This window comes from Nesoenas mayeri, assembly GCF_963082525.1.
Source record: "Nesoenas mayeri genome assembly, chromosome: 1".
Lineage (NCBI taxonomy): Eukaryota > Metazoa > Chordata > Aves > Columbiformes > Columbidae > Nesoenas > Nesoenas mayeri.
Genome location: NC_137541.1, coordinates 210,342,688 through 210,362,820, shown reverse-complemented (window position 1 = coordinate 210,362,820; position 20,133 = coordinate 210,342,688).

Here is a 20,133-nt window from a genome sequence, read left to right as displayed (position 1 = left end):
TCTTCTAGTAATGCAACACATAGTTTATGATAAATTTAGAGCTTAACATCATTTGTCGAAGAGAAAGTTAGACTAAGTGCCTTAATATATTTATGGGTTCCTATGCAAGAAGAAATTGTCATTAGTGGCTCTTTAGTCTGTACAGAGGCATAGAAATGGGAACTTGAAAATATCAACACCAAGACTGATGATAATTATTTAATGTTACCAGGGAGTGTCGTGTTCTCTATCATTTGGAGTCTTTTCAATGAGCACAGGAGCTGCAGGTTGAAATTCAGTGACTTCATGTGTCATATAGTGGCAATTAAACTAGACAGTTGCATTAGTATTGTAAAGCTTCAAAGTATAAGAAAGAAAAATATATATAAATACTTTGATACCTTAGTGATCTTGAATGGGTTGTGGTGGTGGTAGGTTTTTTTCTTCTTCAGCTGTAGTTGCTGAAGTGTAAATAGGATGGTGAGTAACCAGGAACTTGTTCATAACTTCTAGAGAAAAGGGTCTTTGAATTATGTGGAGCAGGAAAGATCTTAAGAGGTTTTTAAGCATTAAGGACTGAAGAATAACAGCATGGCCTTGAATCAGTTTTGGAGTCTGGGAGTGTCAGAATTTTCCAATAGATATTAGTCCAGATCAGTTCCTGCTCAAAACTTTGTATGATTTTGGTTTTACCCAGAACTTGGCTGCTTTTGAAAAACAGAATTTCTTGTGATTATATCTTGATGTTTGTCTCTAAGTTTTTAGCAAGTTCAAAGTTTCCTAGGATCGTGTTTTCTGTTGCTGCCTTTATTAAATGGATTTGGTCATAAAGAAGAGCTATATCACCATCTGGTGGGGTTAATTAGGACCTTGGGCTCTTTAGGAACCCATCAGAGGGCAGTAGGCACATCAGCCAGTCTCTCATGGACGACGTATGGGATTTACACCCCAAGGAGGACACATCATAGACCGGTTTGGGTTGGAAGGGACCTATAACAGTCATCACGTCAACCACGTCAATTTGAATGCGCAAGGAATCCTCTGTGATACAAGTTTTGCCAAAACCTTTGGAACTTCCTTTGCCTCAGTCTCTACCAGAGGCCAACTAAAGACTCTGGAAGTCTCTTCGCACAGGCTTTTATTGCTGTTAAGGATGCTGCTTTATTTTTATATATATAGATAAATAGATACAGAATGCATGTTGTCTCTAGAGAATGGTTGTCTCTAGAGATGACAGTGGGTCTGTCATTGCTGCCCTGTAGTCACCATGGCTGTTGTCTCCTTAACTGTAAACCCTTTGAGCTGGATATTTGGTTAATCTTTAACTGCCAAGTTATTCTATGATATTGCAGCCTTATTTAAAAGCAAAGCAAGTCAATGTGCAGGGGATCTTTTGCTTCGTGACTGTTTTCAGGTCTTAATTCTCTTTGTTCCTAGGAAGCTGCTTTTCCCCATAAATTTAATTCAGATATTTAATCTGCTCTGCTATCTCCTATTCTTTTTGCAAAAAGATAAAGCTGTGTATAATATATGATTTAATAGAATCATTTTAGTTGGAAGAATCACTCAGGATCATCAAGTCCAACCATCACCTAACCTAACTCTAGCACTAAACCATGTCCCTAAGAACCTCGTCTATGTGTCTTTTAAACCCCTCCAGGGATGGTGACTCCACCACTGCCCTAGGCAGCCTGTTCCAATGCCCGACAGCCCTTCTGCTGAAGAAATTGTTCCCAAGATCCAACCTCAACCTCCCCTGGTGCAACTTGAGGCTGTTTCCTCTGGTCCTATCACTTGCTACTTGGGGGAATGGGAATGCTCACATCCCTTCCTTGTAAGAAACTTCTCAGTGCCTGAAACTTGAGTAGCAAAGGGCTGGGAAAGGTTCTTCGTGCACTTGCAAGGTCAATGAAGTTGGCAGGAGCATCTGGAGATGATCTAGTCCAACCCTACTGCTCAGAGCAGGGTTAGCTGGGGCAGGCTGCTTGAGACCGTGTCTAGCTGGGTTTTGTGGAAATCTCCTGTGATGGAAACTCGACAACCTGTTCCAGTGTTTGACCACTTGCCCATTCTTATTCTTTTCCTGGTATTTAAGTGGAATTTCATGGTTTTGAGTTTATGCCCATTATCATAGAATCATTTTGGTTGGAGGAGACCCTCAAGATCATAAAATCCAACTCTTAACCCACCCCTGACACTGCCCCATGTCCCTGAGAACCTCATCTACACGTCTGTTCAACCCCTCCAGGGATGGTGACTCCACCACTGCCCTGGGCAGCCTGTTCCAATGCCTGACAACCCTTTCTGGGAAGAAATTGTTCCTCATATCCAATTTGAACCTCCCTTGGTACAGCTTGAGGCCATCTCCTCTCATCCTGGCGCTTGTTCCTGGGGAGCAGAGCCCAACCCCCCCTGGCTCCAAGCTCCTTTCAGGCAGTTCAGAGATCAGAAGGTCTCCCCTCAGCCCCTGTTCTCCAGCTGAACCCCCCAGGTCCCTCAACCGCTCCCATCACACTTGTGCTCCAGCCCCTTCCCCAGCTCCGTTCCCTTCTCTCAACTTGCTCCAGCACCTCAAGGCCTTTCTTGGCATGAGGGACCCAAAACTGACCCCAAGATTTGAGGTGCGGCCTCTTGTCCTTTCCTTGGTCACCACTGAGAAGTCTGGCTCCATCTTCTTTATCCTCCACATCAGGTATATAAACACATGGAAAAAATACCCCTTTCAGTCTTATGCCCAGAAACCTGAATGGCTGTAAGCCCAGTGATATAAAATAATTTGAGAAATCACTTCCAATTTTAGTTTTCAATAACCTGGCCCAAGGCACAACACTTGTCTTGGGATGTTCAGCTTCTGACTTGAGTCCCCACTGGTGGGAGGATTTCAGCTGCAAGCGATGCAAAATTTGTTGCTTTTGGGGCTCTGGGAAATCAATGCAGTTATAAACATTGTCAAGGCAGCTTGGAGGGATCATAGCCATGGGCTTTTGGGAGCGTGAAAATAATACCAGGAAATGGTTCCAAATTATACCCAGAGAGGCTGGAAAAAAGATTTTCCTGTTGTGTATCACATGGAGAAGATGTTGCCTCCTCCAGACTCAGGATCAACCACTTTCTATTGAGTGTCTACAACCAAAGACTGGAAAACAGGACTTTATTCAAGGCTATGAATTTATCCAGAAATTACTTTTCTCCCAGAGATACAAGAACTCATGATCTTAAGGTTCTTTTTTAAAATGTATTTTATTCTTTGTTTCTTTTTTTGTTTATTTCCTGTCAAGGTTTTTTTTTTCCCCTTGTTTGAACTAAATGTCACAGGGAGATGTCATAGCAAGCCTGGGCTATTTATAGTGGAAAGCAGCAGTATCTTGACTTTCAAAGTCTGAATTAAAAGCACAACTTTTCTGGTCAGGAAATGGCAAAGGTTTGTTTTGAAATAAGCAGTAAAAGCAGAGCCCGTGGTATAAACAGCTACTTTGGGGTACTGCGAGGGAGGGGGAGCGCCTTTTTGGGCTGTGTTACTGATCCTGAGCCAAAAGTGAGGGGTTTTTTTAGTCTTCTGTTGTGATTGCCTTTCTCCTTGTCCTGGCAGGTGGCTGAAGAAGACGCTTTTCCTTTCGTAGTCACACCTTTGGGACCTTTTCTCCTTTCATCAATTTTCAGCCCATCTCCTGTTAGCATCTGCTGAGAAGGGTGCTCACAGGAAGGAAAAATAGCCCAAGTTATTTCCATCTATCAGTGGAGAGCGGACGTGTCTTATTGCTGCACCTGGGAACGTGGCTGGTTCGCGTTCACTTGGCTGTGTTGCTTTTTGATCAAAATGTATGTTATTCCGAGGTATTTGAATAATAAGTTATTTCAATAGTCCATGATGGTAGGAAGAACTGTCCCACGTTGCTATATCTCTTCTGATGCTGTCATGGAGGGACCCCAAGGTTAGTTTAAGGGACAACAGGGTCCAAACCAACTTTTATTAAACCGGTGAGAAACGGAAACAGGGTTTTAGCACTCCAAAAGTGACTTGAATAGAGGTTCAGATATCAGTTGAGGAAAATTATTAAAGGACGGCAACTAATAATTCAGGAGGTCAACAGTGTGCATACATCTGGCATCACCAAAAGCAATACTGGAGCCGCCCCTGAGTCCGGGAAGAGCACATATTTGCCTGAACATGGTGTGGGATTATTTTAATGGGATACATGTACTTGTATTGAGTGTGGAAAGTGTACACTCGCGATTCTGCGAGGGTTAAATTTACACGTGCTTGTATTAAGCACGGAAAGTACGTGTGAAAATGTTCACGGAAAGTTACACGTGCTTATGTGGAAGCACAGGAGGAAAATACACCCGCGATTATGCGAGGATTAATTTTACACGTGCTCATATTGAGCACGGAAAGTTACACGTGCATATGTGCATGGGAAGTAGATAGACTCGCAATCCTGTGAGGAGAAATTTAACTCACACCCATGGCGGCAAGGCAAGCGGACACATGGGGAATCATTTCACCTAATGCGTGTGTAAAATTACAGTAGCTGTGAGTTTGGTTAAATGCAGTGAAGTGTTACATATTCATGAAAGTTTTAGGAACGCCTATACATATTCATAACCTGTCTCCTAGAAGGCTGTTCATATTACAATGAGTTCCAGGAGACCATTTCCATAGTCTCCACCTCTGGCTCCTCCTGGTTGCAGCTGCGCAGTGATCGTGAACCCGGGTCCTGTTTCTCTGTACACGGTCACCTTTGGTCTGGTGTGATGAGTTGGTTTGGTCTCAGTCTGCTGAGCTGGTTAAAACTGGTGTGTCTCCTGTCCTGTGCCCAAGTTTCTGCTACCTAGTTCACCCAAGGATGCACCCAAGGATTTTTATCTTTGCAAGGCGTCAGTGAAGTCCTGTTTCTCGTACAATAAGTTACACAGAGCTAAGCAAGGCTTGGCAATAGTGATGTGGGTTAAAGGGTTAGCTCTCTAAGTGATGTGGGGTAGGGTTAGTTCTTTAAGTGTTAATAAATTAGTCGTCAATTCCCTGTATCACTCCCTTCTCCTAAGGGCCCTGGCCAGGGTGCTCTGGGGCCAAACAAAAGAAACTGTTAGCCTCAAGCAGCAGAGAGAGAGTGAGATGTGCCTACTCCTTCCATGATGAAGGAGAGAGGGGGGTTTGCATCCTGCCACAGATGCTTAGCAGCCTGCATCTGGAATTCAAGAGCATCCTTAAGAAGCATCCCAGCCACGTGAGGGCTGAGCATGAAGAGTCTTTGGATTGTCCACGCTACAGGATCCCACTGTGGTTGAATTGAAAATCCAGTGTCATGGGTCAAGATGCACCTCTTCAGTAGCTCTTAAAAAATATTTGCTCTCCGCATACATCGGTTTTGCATGTTCTCGAAACACACGGAGGACATTATCTTCTGGTCCCATCCGGCCATTTTTCTTAATATGAGGATGTAGTAAAGAGACAAGAAAAATCACCTTTAAAGCAGACTGTTGACATAGAAATTCATCAGGGCTTTAGTTTTATTTTGCTTTTCCCAAAGCCAAACTTTGTTATTTAACTGGAAAACAGAACCTGCTCTTTATTTAGACGCTGCTTTTTGTAATAAGTTAAAATAGGAAAATGTGAACTCATTAGGAAAAAGAAAAAAGAATTGACCTAAACTATGGCTAAAATCCTTTTGGGAATGAAAAGGTTTCTGTTCAATTGTTTTTCATATGTGCTGTGTTTTCTCATTTTTTTCCTTGGTTTGTTTTGGACATGAAATAGAAATACTATATTGGTTTGAGAAGAAGTTAAAAACAGCATGAGAACAAACCGCGAGAAGTAGGAAGTAGCACAAGTTTAGTGAGAACAAAGTTTTGGAGCTCCAGTGTTCCCAGAAATAGGGTTATTTGTTTTCCTCTCCAGACTTTTCCTCATACGTTCTCCCTGCAGCCACTTTCGGACGGCGGTGACGCAAGGCACCAACAAAGCACTGCAGTGACCTCCCACTCTCTAGTATTTCTTAATATTAAAAAAGTGTCTGGAGAAGGTTTTGGATGCTCAGAAATGATTTTTCCAACTGCTGGATGCAATAGCTGTTAGTGAGCAGTCCCCAACCTCCTTTTTTTTGCATGACAATATATATTATAGATCCATGGATGACCGCGTTTTAGCTCTGATTTATGATTTTTGCTCTAACCTACCATGTAAACGTGCAACACGCGAACCCAGAAGAACTAATTTGAGAACGGGAGATCTTCCTTCCCTGTAAAGCAGTGATTTTTGGTCAGGATGGAGCCTGGCTAGCTGTGCCTTGAGGGCACACAAATTCATTTGGTTGCTGATACTGCTTCAGTGCCTCCCTCTGAAATTGTCCTGAGGGATGGACAAGTTCTCCTGTGATAGATGGAATCAAGGAGACCAAAATAACAACAAAGATCTGCCAAAGCATCTTAAGACAAAGAATCCAGGAAGGTGCTGCAAAACAGAGCTGACTGAGAGCACAGGATAGGGTTTTATTACAAGTAATTGTTATGGAGGGAGGGCTGGAAGAACAGGCTGAGAGAGTTGCGGCTGTTCAGCCTGGACAAGAGAAGGCTCCAGAGAAACCTTATTTTTGCTTTTCCATGCTATAAAGGGGCTGATAAGAATGAAGGGGACAGACTTTTAGTAGGGCCTGTTGTGATAGGACAAGGGGTGATGGTTTTAAACTAAAGGAGAGAGATTGAGGTCAGACATGAGGAAGAAAGCTTTTACAGTGAGGTGGTGGACGCCTCATCCCTGGAGACATCCCAGGCCAGGCTGGATGGGGCTCTGAGCAACCTGAGCTGGGTGAAGATGTCCCTGCTCATGGCAGGGGTGGCACTGGATGAGCTTGGAAGGTCCCTTCCAACACAAATTATTCTATTACACAGAATCCCAGAATGCCAGGGTTTGGAAGGGACCTGGAAAGCTCATCCAGTGCAATCCCCCCATGGAGCAGGAACACCCAGATGAGGTTACACAGGAAGGTGTCCAGGCGGGTTGGAATGTCTGCAGAGAAGGAGACTCCACAACCTCCCTGGGCAGCCTGGGCCAGGCTCTGCCACCCTCACCGTGAAGAAGTTTCTTCTCAAATTTAAGTGGAACCTCCTGTGTTCCAGTTTGTACCCATTACCACTTGTCCTACCATTGGCTGTCACCGAGAAGAGCCTGGCTCCATCCTTCTGACACTCACCCTTTATGTATCTGTAAACATTAATGAGGTCACCCCTCAGTCTCCTCTTGTCCAGCTCCAGAGCCCCAGCTCCCTCAGCCTTTCCTCACACGGGAGATGCTCCACTCCCTTCAGCATCTTGGTGGCTGCGCTGGACTCTCTCCAGCAGTTCCCTGTCCTGCTGGAACTGAGGGGCCACAACTGGACACAATATTCCAGGTGTGGTCTCCCCAGGGCAGAGCAGAGGGGCAGGAGAACCTCTCTGACCTACTGACCACCCCCTTCTAACTCACCTCAGGTACCATTGGCCTTCCTGGCCACAAGGGCCCAGTGCTGGCTCATGGTCACCCTGCTGTCCACCAGGACCCCCAGGTCCCTTTCCCCTACACTGCTCTCCAACAGGTCATTCCCCAACTTATACTGGAACCTGGGGTTGTTCCTGCCCAGATCCAAGACTCTACACTTGCCCTTGTTCTATTGCATTAAATTTCTCCCCGCCCAACTCTCAGCCTGTCCAGGTCTCTGATGGCAGCACAGCCTCTGGCGTGTCAGCCACTCCTCCCAGCTTGGTGTCATCAACAACTTGCTGACACTCACTCTATTCCCTCATCCAAATCGCTGATGAATATATTGAATAACACCGGTCCCAGCACTGCCCCTGAGGCACTGCACTAGATCCAGGCCTCAACTGGACTCTGACCCATTGACCACGACTCTCTGGCTTCTTCCCTTCAGCCAGTTCACAGTCACCTCACTACCCGATCGTCCAGACCGCACTCCCTCAGTTCAGCTGTGAGGATGCTGTGGGACACTGTGTCAAATGCTTTACTGAAGTCAAGACAGACCACATCCACCACTCTGCCTTCATCCATCCGTCTTGTTATGTCCTCATAAAAGGCTGGTCAAGCACGACTTCCCCTTGGTGAAGCCATGCTGACTGCCCCTACTGACCCTCTTATCCTTGGTATGCCTTGAGATGGCACCAAGGGTAAGTTGTTCCATCACCTTTCCAGGGATGGAGGTGAGGCTGACTGGTCTATAGTTACCCAGCTCATCCTTCTTGCCCTTTTTGAGGACTGGAGTGACATTTGCTTTTCTCCTATTCTCAGGCACCTCTCCCATTTCCCATGACTTAGCAAATTAACTTCCATGATTCAAAGTTAAACTGAAATTAGTGCACAGCAATTGCCTGGTCTGATTTGCCACTCTGAAGGCGCCATGGGGCTCAGATTTGCCACCGGATTAGGGTTAGTACATGTGCTTTATGGAAGATTATTGTGGCCATGTTTGGAAATAAAATAGGAACCTCAAGCTGAAATAAACTGGGATTGGATAATGGGGGTTGCAAACTTTGAGTGTAAATGTAACCTGGATCATTTCAGTTCTTTCAGTCAAGGTGCAGGAAGACCCAAGGACGACTCTGTCCCTGGAGCTCTAGTCCGCTTGCAAGAACTGAGCAGAAGTAGTGATCTGGGAAACTGCTTGCCCTGGATGTATGTGGTATCTATAGATGGTGAGTGGGACATGGGAAACGATGGTGTGCAGAAGCCAGCAGGACAACCAGAGGGGAGCTACCAAAATCCCCTACTGAGAGCTGCAGCTCCTGTTATGGTGAGACACAGCCCTTGGTTGTACCCAGATGATTGTTTGGTAGTGGCACACTTGCTTGTAAAGCTTTCAAAGGCTCTCAAAGTAAAACAAAGGTAGCAAGTTCCTGACAGAGGTAGACTAAGAACCCCATTACCTCATTCCTTCTCACCTACCACCCTAGAAAATACATTTTAAATTCCCCCAACTTCATTCTTAAAGCTACTGAAAATCACTTTTCATGTCTGACAACTTCCTTATGACAGGTTTGTTGTTATCACACATCGCAAACTTGTTGGTTCTGACAGAAAGGATGTCCTTTGTGTGGCTGCCAAAGGACTTCATGGTTTTCCTTTCCTTTCTTTTCTGTCCTTTTCTTCCCAGACTTTGTGGTCATGCTACAGTAACCTCTACAGCATAGAGATTAGCAGGATGGCTGTAACATAATGAATGCTGGTTTTCAGATCAAATCTAAGTGAAATTTCCCTTGGAAATCACCAAGAAATTAATTAATTGGTTAGGAAGGTTGTGGCAAAGCATGGGGGCACTTCCTCACCATGGAATCATACAACAGTTTGAGTTGAAGGGACCTTCAAAGCTCATCCAGTGCCACCCCTGCCATGAGCAGGGACATCTTCACCAGCTCAGGTTGCTGAGAGCCCCGTCCAGCCTGGCCTGGGATGTCTCCAGGGATGGGGCATCACTCTTCCTTGGACACCCCATTTGCTACAACGTCCTATGGCAATGTCCCTTAAAGTAATGACAGCTCCTTTGTTGTTTTTTGAGATCACTAATGAGCCCTGGAATGTAACTGGCAGGGGGAACACCAGGATGCACCTGCGTAGCTTGGGTTTTGTGCCTGTGGAAACTGGTGGTTGTTTCTCTTAAAATTTAAGATTTCTTTGTTCCGTTTCTAACTTCTTGTTTTTGCTGATTCATCGAAATTCAAACACTTGACATTTGAACCCCCCGTTTATTATATTCCACCCATCCTGTTCATCATACTCTTCGTTGTAGAAAGCGCATCCCTCATTGCCACAAAAGCACTGCAAGAAGCCCCATGAAAGAGGTCAGTCTTGCTCCTTCAATTCACACTGACCTATGTGACTCATCCAGCGGACTTGTCTTCTGCTTCCCTTGGCCAGACGTGTTGCGTATTGCAGCGTCCTAAGTAGTAACTCACGTTAACACAACACTCGCTATTGCTGCTGTTGGAGTCTCGCCAAAAATATTGCTAGGTTTATTTGTCAGATTTTAATACCAAAACATAAATAATCCAACCCAAGAGAGGTTAGTGTAGATACCTTCTGGCTGGCTTGGCAGGGACCCAGCCTTGCTGTGTGTTGACACAACACGCTCCATGCTGAGCACAATGTCTTGGCTATGGTCTTGTTCCTCTTTGTGGCAGTGACGTTCCTACTTTGCTGTCACGGGGTGTTTGAATTCATCCCGTTCTTCCACAAACTGTCTGTTTTGGAAAGTTTTTGCATAAAGTTAGTGCCTTGTGATCCAGCTTCTGACCAGAGAAGAGCTACCACAGAGGATGCTTGCAGAAGAAACTCTGGGACTTGCTCCTGCTTCCTCTACCCTACAGTCTCGTATTAACACACAAGTTTAATTTTCCATTACCGTTGAGGTGGCACCCATCTCTTTTGAACTACGCAGGATACTGCTGGTTTATGGTAGTAAAAAAAAAAGGGGTTCCTGAGACTTCTGATGCACTATGGACAATGAGGAGCTCAGGGCCACATGTAGCACGAATAGGTTAAAACCAAGAAAGTAAAGGCCAACATTGTTTTGGATTTTCATTGGTTTCTGTGCCACAGCTTCAACTTCTGTTTGCTTTTAGGTTCAGTAACTGAAAATCTATTGTATCATAAAAATCAACAAAACAGTTGTTTTGTCAAAATAATTTAACTCAATTATAATGGAAGTGGAGAAAGATTGCTGTTTGGGAAAGACTGACTCGTTTAATTGGATGCTTCATTTGTGAAACATGAGCCCATAATATTGTAGGCTTTTTGCTCTCTTCTCTTCTCTTCTCTTCTCTTCTCTTCTCTTCTCTTCTCTTCTCTTCTCTTCTCTTCTCTTCTCTTCTTCTCTCCTCTCCTTCTCCTTCTCTTCTCCTTCTCCTTCTCCTTCTCCTTCTCCTTCTCCTTCTCCTTCTCCTTCTCCTTCTCCTTCTCCTTCTCCTTCTCCTTCTCCTCCTCTCTTCTTTCCTTTATGCTGAAGGACTGCACTGGCAGAAAATGTATGTGACTTTTGAATTAAACACATAATGCCCCCCCACCCCGAAAACATAGATTTATTGACATAAAAGGCAAATCAAAGGGTCAGGTGTCTTTATCAAATGCCACCTGCATGAAGCTCTCTAGACATGAAGCCAGGCTTTACAGCCATGCCGCAAGCTCACTCCTGTGTTGCAGGAGTGTAAACAACCCTGTGCAGCTGTTTCACAGCAAACCTGAGTCAGAACAGCACAAACTGCATCCTGCTGTAAACACAGTTTCCTGTGAACAACAATAATGCTTAATCACTTTTTTATGTTGCAGTTTGAGCTCAGTGGCAGGCTGGTCTCCTTCATCATCACTTGACAATGGAGATAGCTTTAAAAAAAAATCAAATTGCTGCCAGAAAAACCCTAAATTCTTTAATCTGGTCACACCATGTAGCATGACATTATAAATATGAATTCTTCACTTCTTTCCCAGACTCAACTGGAAGAGAGAAATGGAGCTTTTTGCCAGTCACAGAATGTCAGGGATTGGAAGGGACCTGGAAAGCTCATCCAGTGCAATCCCCCCATGGAGCAGGAACACCCAGATGAGGTTACACAGGAAGGTGTCCAGGCCGGTTGGAATGTCTGCAGAGAAGGAGACTCCACAACCTCCCTGGGCAGCCTGGGCCAGGCTCTGCCACCCTCACTGGGAAGAAGTTCCTTCTCATATTTAAGTGGAACCTCCTGTGTTCCAGTTTGAACCCATTACCCCTTGTCCTACCATTGGCTGTCACCGAGAAGAGCCTGGCTCCATCCTCCTGATACTCACCCTTTATATATCTGTAGCCATTAATGAGGTCACCCCTCAGTGTCCTCTTGTCCAGCTCCAGAGCCCCAGCTCCCTCAGCCTTTCCTCACACGGGAGATGCTCCACTCCCTTCAGCATCTTGGTGGCTGCGCTGGACTCTCTCCAGCAGTTCCCTGTCCTGCTGGAACTGAGGGGCCACAACTGGACACAAGATTCCAGTCTGTGTTTAGTTTTTTATTCTGCCATTCATGCCTTGACATTTGAAGTGATGCCCAAGAGCGAAAAAAAAAGGTTCTGGTGAAAGTCCAGTTTAGTTATTTATATATATATATTTTTTTTTGCAGCTCTTAAAGGGTAACATTTTATAAATGATACAAATAGGAACTGGAAAACATATTATTATTCTTTTCAGAAGCATCTTAAACAGTTAAAGACACCACGATGGGATTAAGTTCACTGATTAAAATATTTGTGGAAAAACCTCAGTTATTTATCCTTATGAGAAGGAGAAGGATGGTAGTTTTCTGTAACGGAACAAATTGCTTATGTTAACCACTGAAGGCAGCGTATGTGTGAGAAATGAGGTTTGGAGGGAATGCAAGCAGGGAAATCATAATTAATTTCTTGCCTGCATACAGCAAATTAACTGCGCTTAGGATAGGAGCTCCCCTGGTGCACATCACTGGATTTTTTGAGAAATGAAACTGAGCAAATATAATATTTCCTGATGTTTAATCCAATGCATTTTCTGTTATATTCTAATGGTCTCGAAGGACAGGTGGTGGAAACTATAATGAAGACTCCTGGGCAGGGCAAACCCTGGGGTGTCCTGTAGGGAACCAGACACAAACTGGCTGTGAGTCATGGGGGTGACATGGTTAGTGCCCTGGTGTTTATTAAATTTCCATGGTTGCCATCCGGCTTACATTTCACAGAGTAATGCAAATGCAAAATAGGAAAATTAAAAGCTCCTGTTTATGGAGATGTGGGGATGAGCACCCGTAGTGGAGGAGGATGAATTCTGACTCTTGCATAGCTGATGCATCTCCCATACTCTGCTTTTTCAGGTGCACTTTCATTATAGAATCATTGCAGTTGGAAGAGACCTTCAAAATCATCAAGTCCAACCATAACCTAACCTAACTCTAGCACAAATCCGTGTCCCTAAGAACCTCGTCTAAACACCTTTTAAACCCCTCCAGGGATGATGACTCCACCACTGCCCTGGGCAGCCTGTTCCAATGCCTGACAACCCTTTTTGGGAATAATTTTTTCCTAATATCCAATCTAAACCTCCCCTGGTGCAACTTGAGGCTGTTGCCTCTTGTCTCATCACTTTCCACTTTGGAGAAGAGACCAACACCCACCATAGAGGTTCTAAGCTTGAAAGCTTTTTGCTGGAGCAAGGAAGACCGTATTGCATCCAAGTGACTGGGACATCATCCAACAATGGTTGATTTTGTATTGGTACTAAGCAGCCTGTCTAAAACCCACAAGGGAGTGCTTATGTGTTGGGGTAAATGCATTACCCTCAACAAGCTGTTCAGATGGTGGGAGGCACAGCTGGGAAACCTCTGGCTTCCAGGTCAGGGAGGATGCAGGAGTCCTTTTCATGAAGCCTATGGAGAAATGACACAGGTGGCCTTAGTGGACCAATGTCTCACCTTTCCTCAGGACCCAACCCGTTACCCTCTCTCATGAGACGACCCAACGGTCCTACACACTGAGTTTTACCCCAGCACATGGACATATATAATAACATATTGTTTTCCAGTTGAAAACTTCTATAATAACAAGATTATTTCGTGTGTGCATGTGAAATTTCTCTCTCTCTCAGTGTTTTTCTTATCTCCAGGCCTTTCCTCTCGACTAAATACCAGCAGGTTGTTGACCAGCTTCTCTCCTTGGGGGAAAACATGCCTTTGTGGTGAAGACGCAGAACGAGGGCTCACATCATCTGGGTTAGATGCTCTCTATGACCCCAGGCAAATAAATCACTTTCTCTGCTCGTCGCCTTGGCTCCCCGAACATTTGGCCATCTCCCTACTCCGAAGGGTAACACAAGGATAAAATGCATTTGTGATTCTGAGTTGCCTGGATACTGTGTGGACTTAGGGCTAAATAAAAAACAGGGAAAAAAAAAAAAAGAAAAGAAAAAAACAGAAAAATGCATCTTCTAGAGTCTTCCCTCTGGTCTCCAGCCCGCCTCATGTAATTAACCAACCACTGTGTCTTTCCTGGGGCCAGTTTGCCATCCCGAGCTGCTGCTCATCTGGTGCCCTCGCTCAGCATCTCCCCACAGGGCCCTGCAACTTCTCTCCCTAATTGGCAGCTTTTAATTGATAAAACATCGCCCTCTTCCAGCACGATTCCTTCCTTCCCTGCAACATCTTTGGGTGATGCCCGAACAATAAAACACGCTGATGTTCTTCTTCCAGGGCTTTCCCCTCACCCTCTGCTCCTTGGAGGAAACCTATGCCATTGATAACGAGCAGTGCTCATTTTTAGCCTTATCTTGCTATTACGTTATGGTTTATATATGTATGTATTTTTATATATAGTCTCTCTATATCAAATCTTTATTACCTAATTCCAGGCTGAGATTATGAGTTAGACAGAAGAATCCTTAAAAGTCATGGCCACAACTATACAAATATTACCGTGCAGTGATGTCTGAGGCCTGGTCAGGGTCTTTGTGGTTCTGATATGAGATAACATAGGGCTTGATTAGGAGTATTTGGCTGGGTTCAAAGAGATTTTATGTTAATCAGCCCATGCCGATGGCCACAGCTACACTATTTCAAACCTACCCCTGAGCCTCAATTCCAATTAATTATATGCTTATACTTATTTTTCAACTGAGAAGAAAATTGCTTATTTCACCTTAAGTTGTATTGTGAACCTGCATTGTCTATAGAATAATATGGACTTTTCCATGCTATTAGCCAGGAGCCAGGTTTGCAGCACTTCTAAAAACAGAAATCTCTTAGAAATATGCTCTTAGTCTTAGGGTTAAGCTTTAGGTAGTCCTGCAAGGAGCAGGGAGTTGGACTCGATGATCCTTGTGTGTCCCTTCCAACTCAAAATATTCTATGATTCCATAATAAATACAAATGATAGATAGATAGATAGATAGATAGATAGATGATTGATAGATGATTGATAGATGACAGATAGATAGATAGATAGCTATACATCAGCTAGCAATTGGTTCAATTTACTACTCTCTGAAAGCACATGACAGGAACTTCTTGCTTCTCCACTGGAACCACCATGGTTTGCATGGCTCAGCAGTCAATGATGCTGAGATGCTCTTGGAAGCATTTGCAGCAATTGGGCATTATTAACAGCTGCTAACATTAATTTTCCTTCTTTCTGGCCCCAGCAGCAAGGTTATGCTGGCAAAGGCAGTAGGTCAGTCAGAATCATTCTTCACTTTGCTGGAATACAGGGGTGGTAGGAAAAGGCGCATGTTGCAACTCAAATTTACAGAGGAAAATAAACTAGGTGCTGACTGGTCTGCAAGATACAGCAGCTGCTGCCATATGTTCTACTAAACCATTTGCTGAGGGTGGCTGGGCAAACACTGAGTATGTTTACAGTGATGTAGTTTGTAGAGCTGGAGTATGCTTCAGTAGAGGTCTAATATTATAAGCTGCCTTGCCTCTATTCCCAAATGATCTTCCCACCACGTAGAAGGTCAGAAGGTACCACTTTGGTGGCTTCAACATGACTGAAGGGCATCCTGGATTCTTCTTAGTTTTCAAAAGCCACTTTTTTCGCTCTCATTCCCAATGGTCCTGACTCATGGCAGTAAATGTGCTCCCGATAACTAAACTCTCCCAGTAAGCCAGACAGGCTCAAACCATGATTTTATGGTTGTCGAGACTTTTACTGTTAGCATAGCAATTGCTATTAGTGCAAAGCCATGTGAAACACTTGCTCACAAATCTGAGCACGTGCTTCAGAGTCAATTCCTCCTGGATGGAAGCAATGAAACAAAACTCAGCTGTTTGCTCAAATGTAGCTGCAAATAATATTTTTTTTACAGTACAAGGCAAAATCTCATTTTAAAATCAATCTCCTCATGTCGCTGTGTTTTTTATTTTAGGCTTTAAATGGTTAACTTCACATCTTAGCTGGTCCTCCTCATCCTTTTGTAGCTGACCATAAATACACTGCAGTGAATTCCATTTATTAGATAACATTTTTAGAGTAGCATAGATGTGAACAGTATTTTATGGATTACAGATAAGACATACTCCCTGTCTAGGAGACTTTGAAATCTAAAGTAGTCAAGTTAAACACATGGCAGAACATGAGAAAGTATTTCATCGGAAGGATTATCTGGGGTTACCAGTGATTAGAAAAGAGGAATGCTGCTTGGAGAGATGAATTTTAAGCAGTTCTTTGAAGAAAAGAGGACATTTGACAGATGAACACAGGGAAGGGGCAAAGGCACAAAAGGCCAAGAATGTGAAGAGACAAAAAAAAAATTAGATGTGAAGATAGAGATAAGCCAGTGAAATAATGGTCTAGATCTTGGTCCTGGCAGGAAAAACTCAAGTTATGAAGGCTGGAGAGCAGTGGAGGTAGAAAAGGAGAGGTCTTAGCATGGCTGTGTTTATAACTTCAAGTGTGTGATTGCACGTTGTGTGATATCTTGGTCTCCAAGAGGGAAGTGTGGACTTGGGAATGAGAGAAAAGAGCAAGTGATGTGCTGCAGCAAAGACAGGAAAGGAGGAAAAGGAGCCAAAGGTCTGGGAGTCAATAGAAGGTGGAGAGGTGATATCTGGAAGGAAAATGTGTTCATTTCTGGGAAAAAAAGTGTGTTTGAAATGCAGGTTCTGGTGGGGGAGGCTGCCATGGGGAGTGTCAGGATAGAGGGGGAAGAGAGGTTGGAGCCCAGTGTCAAGGTTCTATGTTATGGCTCTATGGCAGGAGAAGCACAGATGAAATATGTCAGGAGAGAAGGTGGATGGAAGGAAAAACAGAGGAACAAAATCAGGATCCAGTGCAACGCCAATACACAGAATAAGACCAGAGACAGGGGAACGCTTGCAGAAAGTTCTGTAGGAAAATATTCAGGGACACTTACTCCATCTCTGTTCTGCCACAGACATTGTTTCCGCTGTCATCTCACGCTCAACATGGAGAGACCAACGCTACTGCCTGCATGTGGCTATCATTGCTAATCTATTAGACTTCCAAACCCAGTAGTCTGTGCTTTTCCATTCTGTGCCTTATCCTTGATAAATTTCCCCTACAGACAGGTGCAGATAGACCTACATTATCAATGCAGAAACCTTGATGACTTTTGCTGGTCATGACTGTTGCTGGTTGCTCTCAGCGCTTCCTTGTTCTTCCCTGTTTGGGTTCATCTGTCTGCCCCTTGCTTTATGCTTTGGCTGTGGGTCAGGTGGACCCTTCAGTGGACCTTCAGAGTGGTGTAATGCTACAGGAAAGTCATGTCCTGGTCTAGATTTTCCTCCCTAATAGCTAATGTTGGGTTGGTTGTCATCCTTGTGGCAGGACTAGTGGAGCTCTCTCCCTCAGGTACAGTTATGTATGTCAAAAAGAACGCTCCATCTTCACATTGCTCTAATTTACTCAAGAACCTGAGAATAAATTAGCATCTCAATGTGGATTCAGGAATTGGTTTCAGGCACATACCCGGACACAGGATCTGGGAAAACCCCTGGTTTAGCAGTAGAAATGCAGACACAATGATCTATCTCCAGCCACATAAATGTAAGAGGAGCTCTATGAACAATCGACGGGGGAGTAGGTGGGAGGATTAAAGACAAAAATAAATAAACCCATGAAAAAAAGTTAGGAAGAGAGGGGTTTTTTGTGTGTTGTTTTTGTTTGGTTGGTTTGTTGTTGTTGTTTTTACCTTCCCTTTCTGTGCTCCGTGTGACAATTCCCAGAAAAAGGATGAGGGTAGAAATAAAACACTCTTCCACAAGCCAAAATTTGATTACGAGTGGAAAAACAAAGTCCTCTAACAGCAGCTGCTGTTTTATATGTTGGCCATAAAGCACATAGTATTATGAAACTTGTAATAATATTTAGCAACTGCAGTAATCTAGTTAATTTTTTAATAGATGTTCACTTACATCCTGTTTATAAGATGTCCCTGAGCATCTGCAATATTACAAAGATGTATTGTCATGACAAGGTGATTAGAGGAGATTGTTTGCTTGGGGTTGCGATGATTAGTTAGACTTTGATTTACAATCGAGAAAATAAATGGAATGGGATAAAGCTCTGGCTGATATTAAGATGGGTCTTTATCGAGTCCAAGTTGGCCTAGGTCATATGAAGACTAAACTCCGGTGTTATTTTACCACATCTTGTAATATGTTTGCCTATCTGCTTTAGGGTTTTCAGCATTGTTCATACTGTGTTTTATTTTCATGACGTCATCCAAACCATGTAGATCAAGTTTGGAATTGAACTTGAGTGTTTCTAAAAAAGCATGTATTTTCCAGAGGTTTTGACACAAAAGGTCCCAATGAAATAGACAGTCAGGAGAGGGCTGCATAGAGATCCCAAGTTCAGTGCAAATTTACCAGGTTATAAAGTTTTCATAAGCAAATGTTGCTGCGCAAGGATGTCCCAGGATATATCTGTGCATGACTGAGAAATCTTGTGCTGCCTGTGGGATTTGGGGTGACTGGGGCATGGCCAAGTGCTTACACAACGACTTGAAGGATTGCAGACTTACCATGTAAGCAGATGGAGAAAGACTCAATTTTGTACTGACCTGAGCCCTGAGCAGCTTCACTGACTTGTTGGAGGCAGCGAGGCAGAACTCATCAGTGAATTTAGCTGGGTGTGCAAAGCTTGTAGCCGGTTTCTGTGTTGAGACAGCCGATCTCATCAATTGTTGCAGCAAAAGAAGCAAGAGCAGAGGCTCAGTCCATAGAATCATAGAATCATTTTGGCTGGAAGAAACCCTCAAAATCATCAAGTCCAACCATTAACCCAACATTGACACTAAACCATGTCCTTAAGAACCTCATCTGCGCATCTTTTAAACCCCTCCAGGGACGGTGACTCCAGCACTGCCCTGGGCAGCCTGTTCCAATGCCCCACAGCCCTTTGGGGAAGAAATTCTTCGCAGTATCCAATCTAACCCTCCCCTGGTGCAACTTGAGGCCATCTCCTCTGGTCCTGGCGCTTGTTCCTGGGGAGCAGAGCCCGACCCCCCTGGCTCCAAGCTCCTTTCAGGCAGTTCAGAGATCAGAAGGTCTCCCCTCAGCTCCTGTTCTCCAGCTGAACCCCCCAGGTCCCTCAGCCGTTCCCATCACACTTGTGCTCCAGCCCCTTCCCCAGCTCCGTTCCCTTCTCTCCACTCGCTCCAGCACCTCAAGGCCTTTCTTGGTGTGAAGGGCCCAAAACTGACCCCAGGATTCGAGATGCGTCCTCACCAGTGCCAAATCGATATCTCATTTGAGCATCTTGGTGGCTGCATTTTGCCAGTGTAGAATAGGGACAACGTGCGTGGCCATAGTTTCTCCTCTATGCATCCTGCAAACAAACAGGACACTTCTTTCCCAGGACCTATTTGGCAGCTTCCAACAGCTCCAACTTTTTTTAACAATGAATCAGGAGGGGAAAAACCCTCACCCTGATCAGTTTGTACAGCAATAGCAGTGAGTGTTTGCGATTAGCAGCCAAACAACAACAACTCCTCTTCTGGTGCGTGGGGGTGTGCAGGACAGAGTCCAAAATCAATAATACCCAGAAACATAACAACAGTTAGCACTGACACGTAATTAAACCTCCCTGCCTAAAATATCAACTCAGAGCACATATTTACCTACTCATGCTTCCCATTAAAAATAAACAGATTAAAGTCACAAACCTACTGTGTGAGTAGGTGGGGGGAAAAAACACCACATGTGAAGCGTAGCATGTGATAGCGATTCCTCCAAGTAATGTGTTCAGACTCCCTTCCCATCTCACCCTCCCTTCAGCAGTTTGGATTGAGTTGCTGGATGATTCTTGCCAACAAATACTGGGACAGCTTGTCTGCTTTGTGTCTATATTGTTATCAATTATCTGCAGCCACTGCAGCCACATTTCCATGCAGAAGTTATCAGAAGTTCTTTTTTTTTTGGGTTTTGTTTGTTTGTTTGTTTTTTTTAAAAATTTTTCTTTTAAGTTTTCAGCTGGAGACACTGGAGCACCAGGTTAGGACTCAAATTCAAAGTCTGTTTTCTGGCTTTGCCACTGACGCACTGGCTTTGTCAGGAACAGGTTGCACTCAGGAAATGTGGAGTAGTATCAATCTGTGCCCATGAAAGGGTTTTTTCATCAAAACTGAAAATTATTTGACGTGTGTCAGTGCTTCTCCTTCAGCT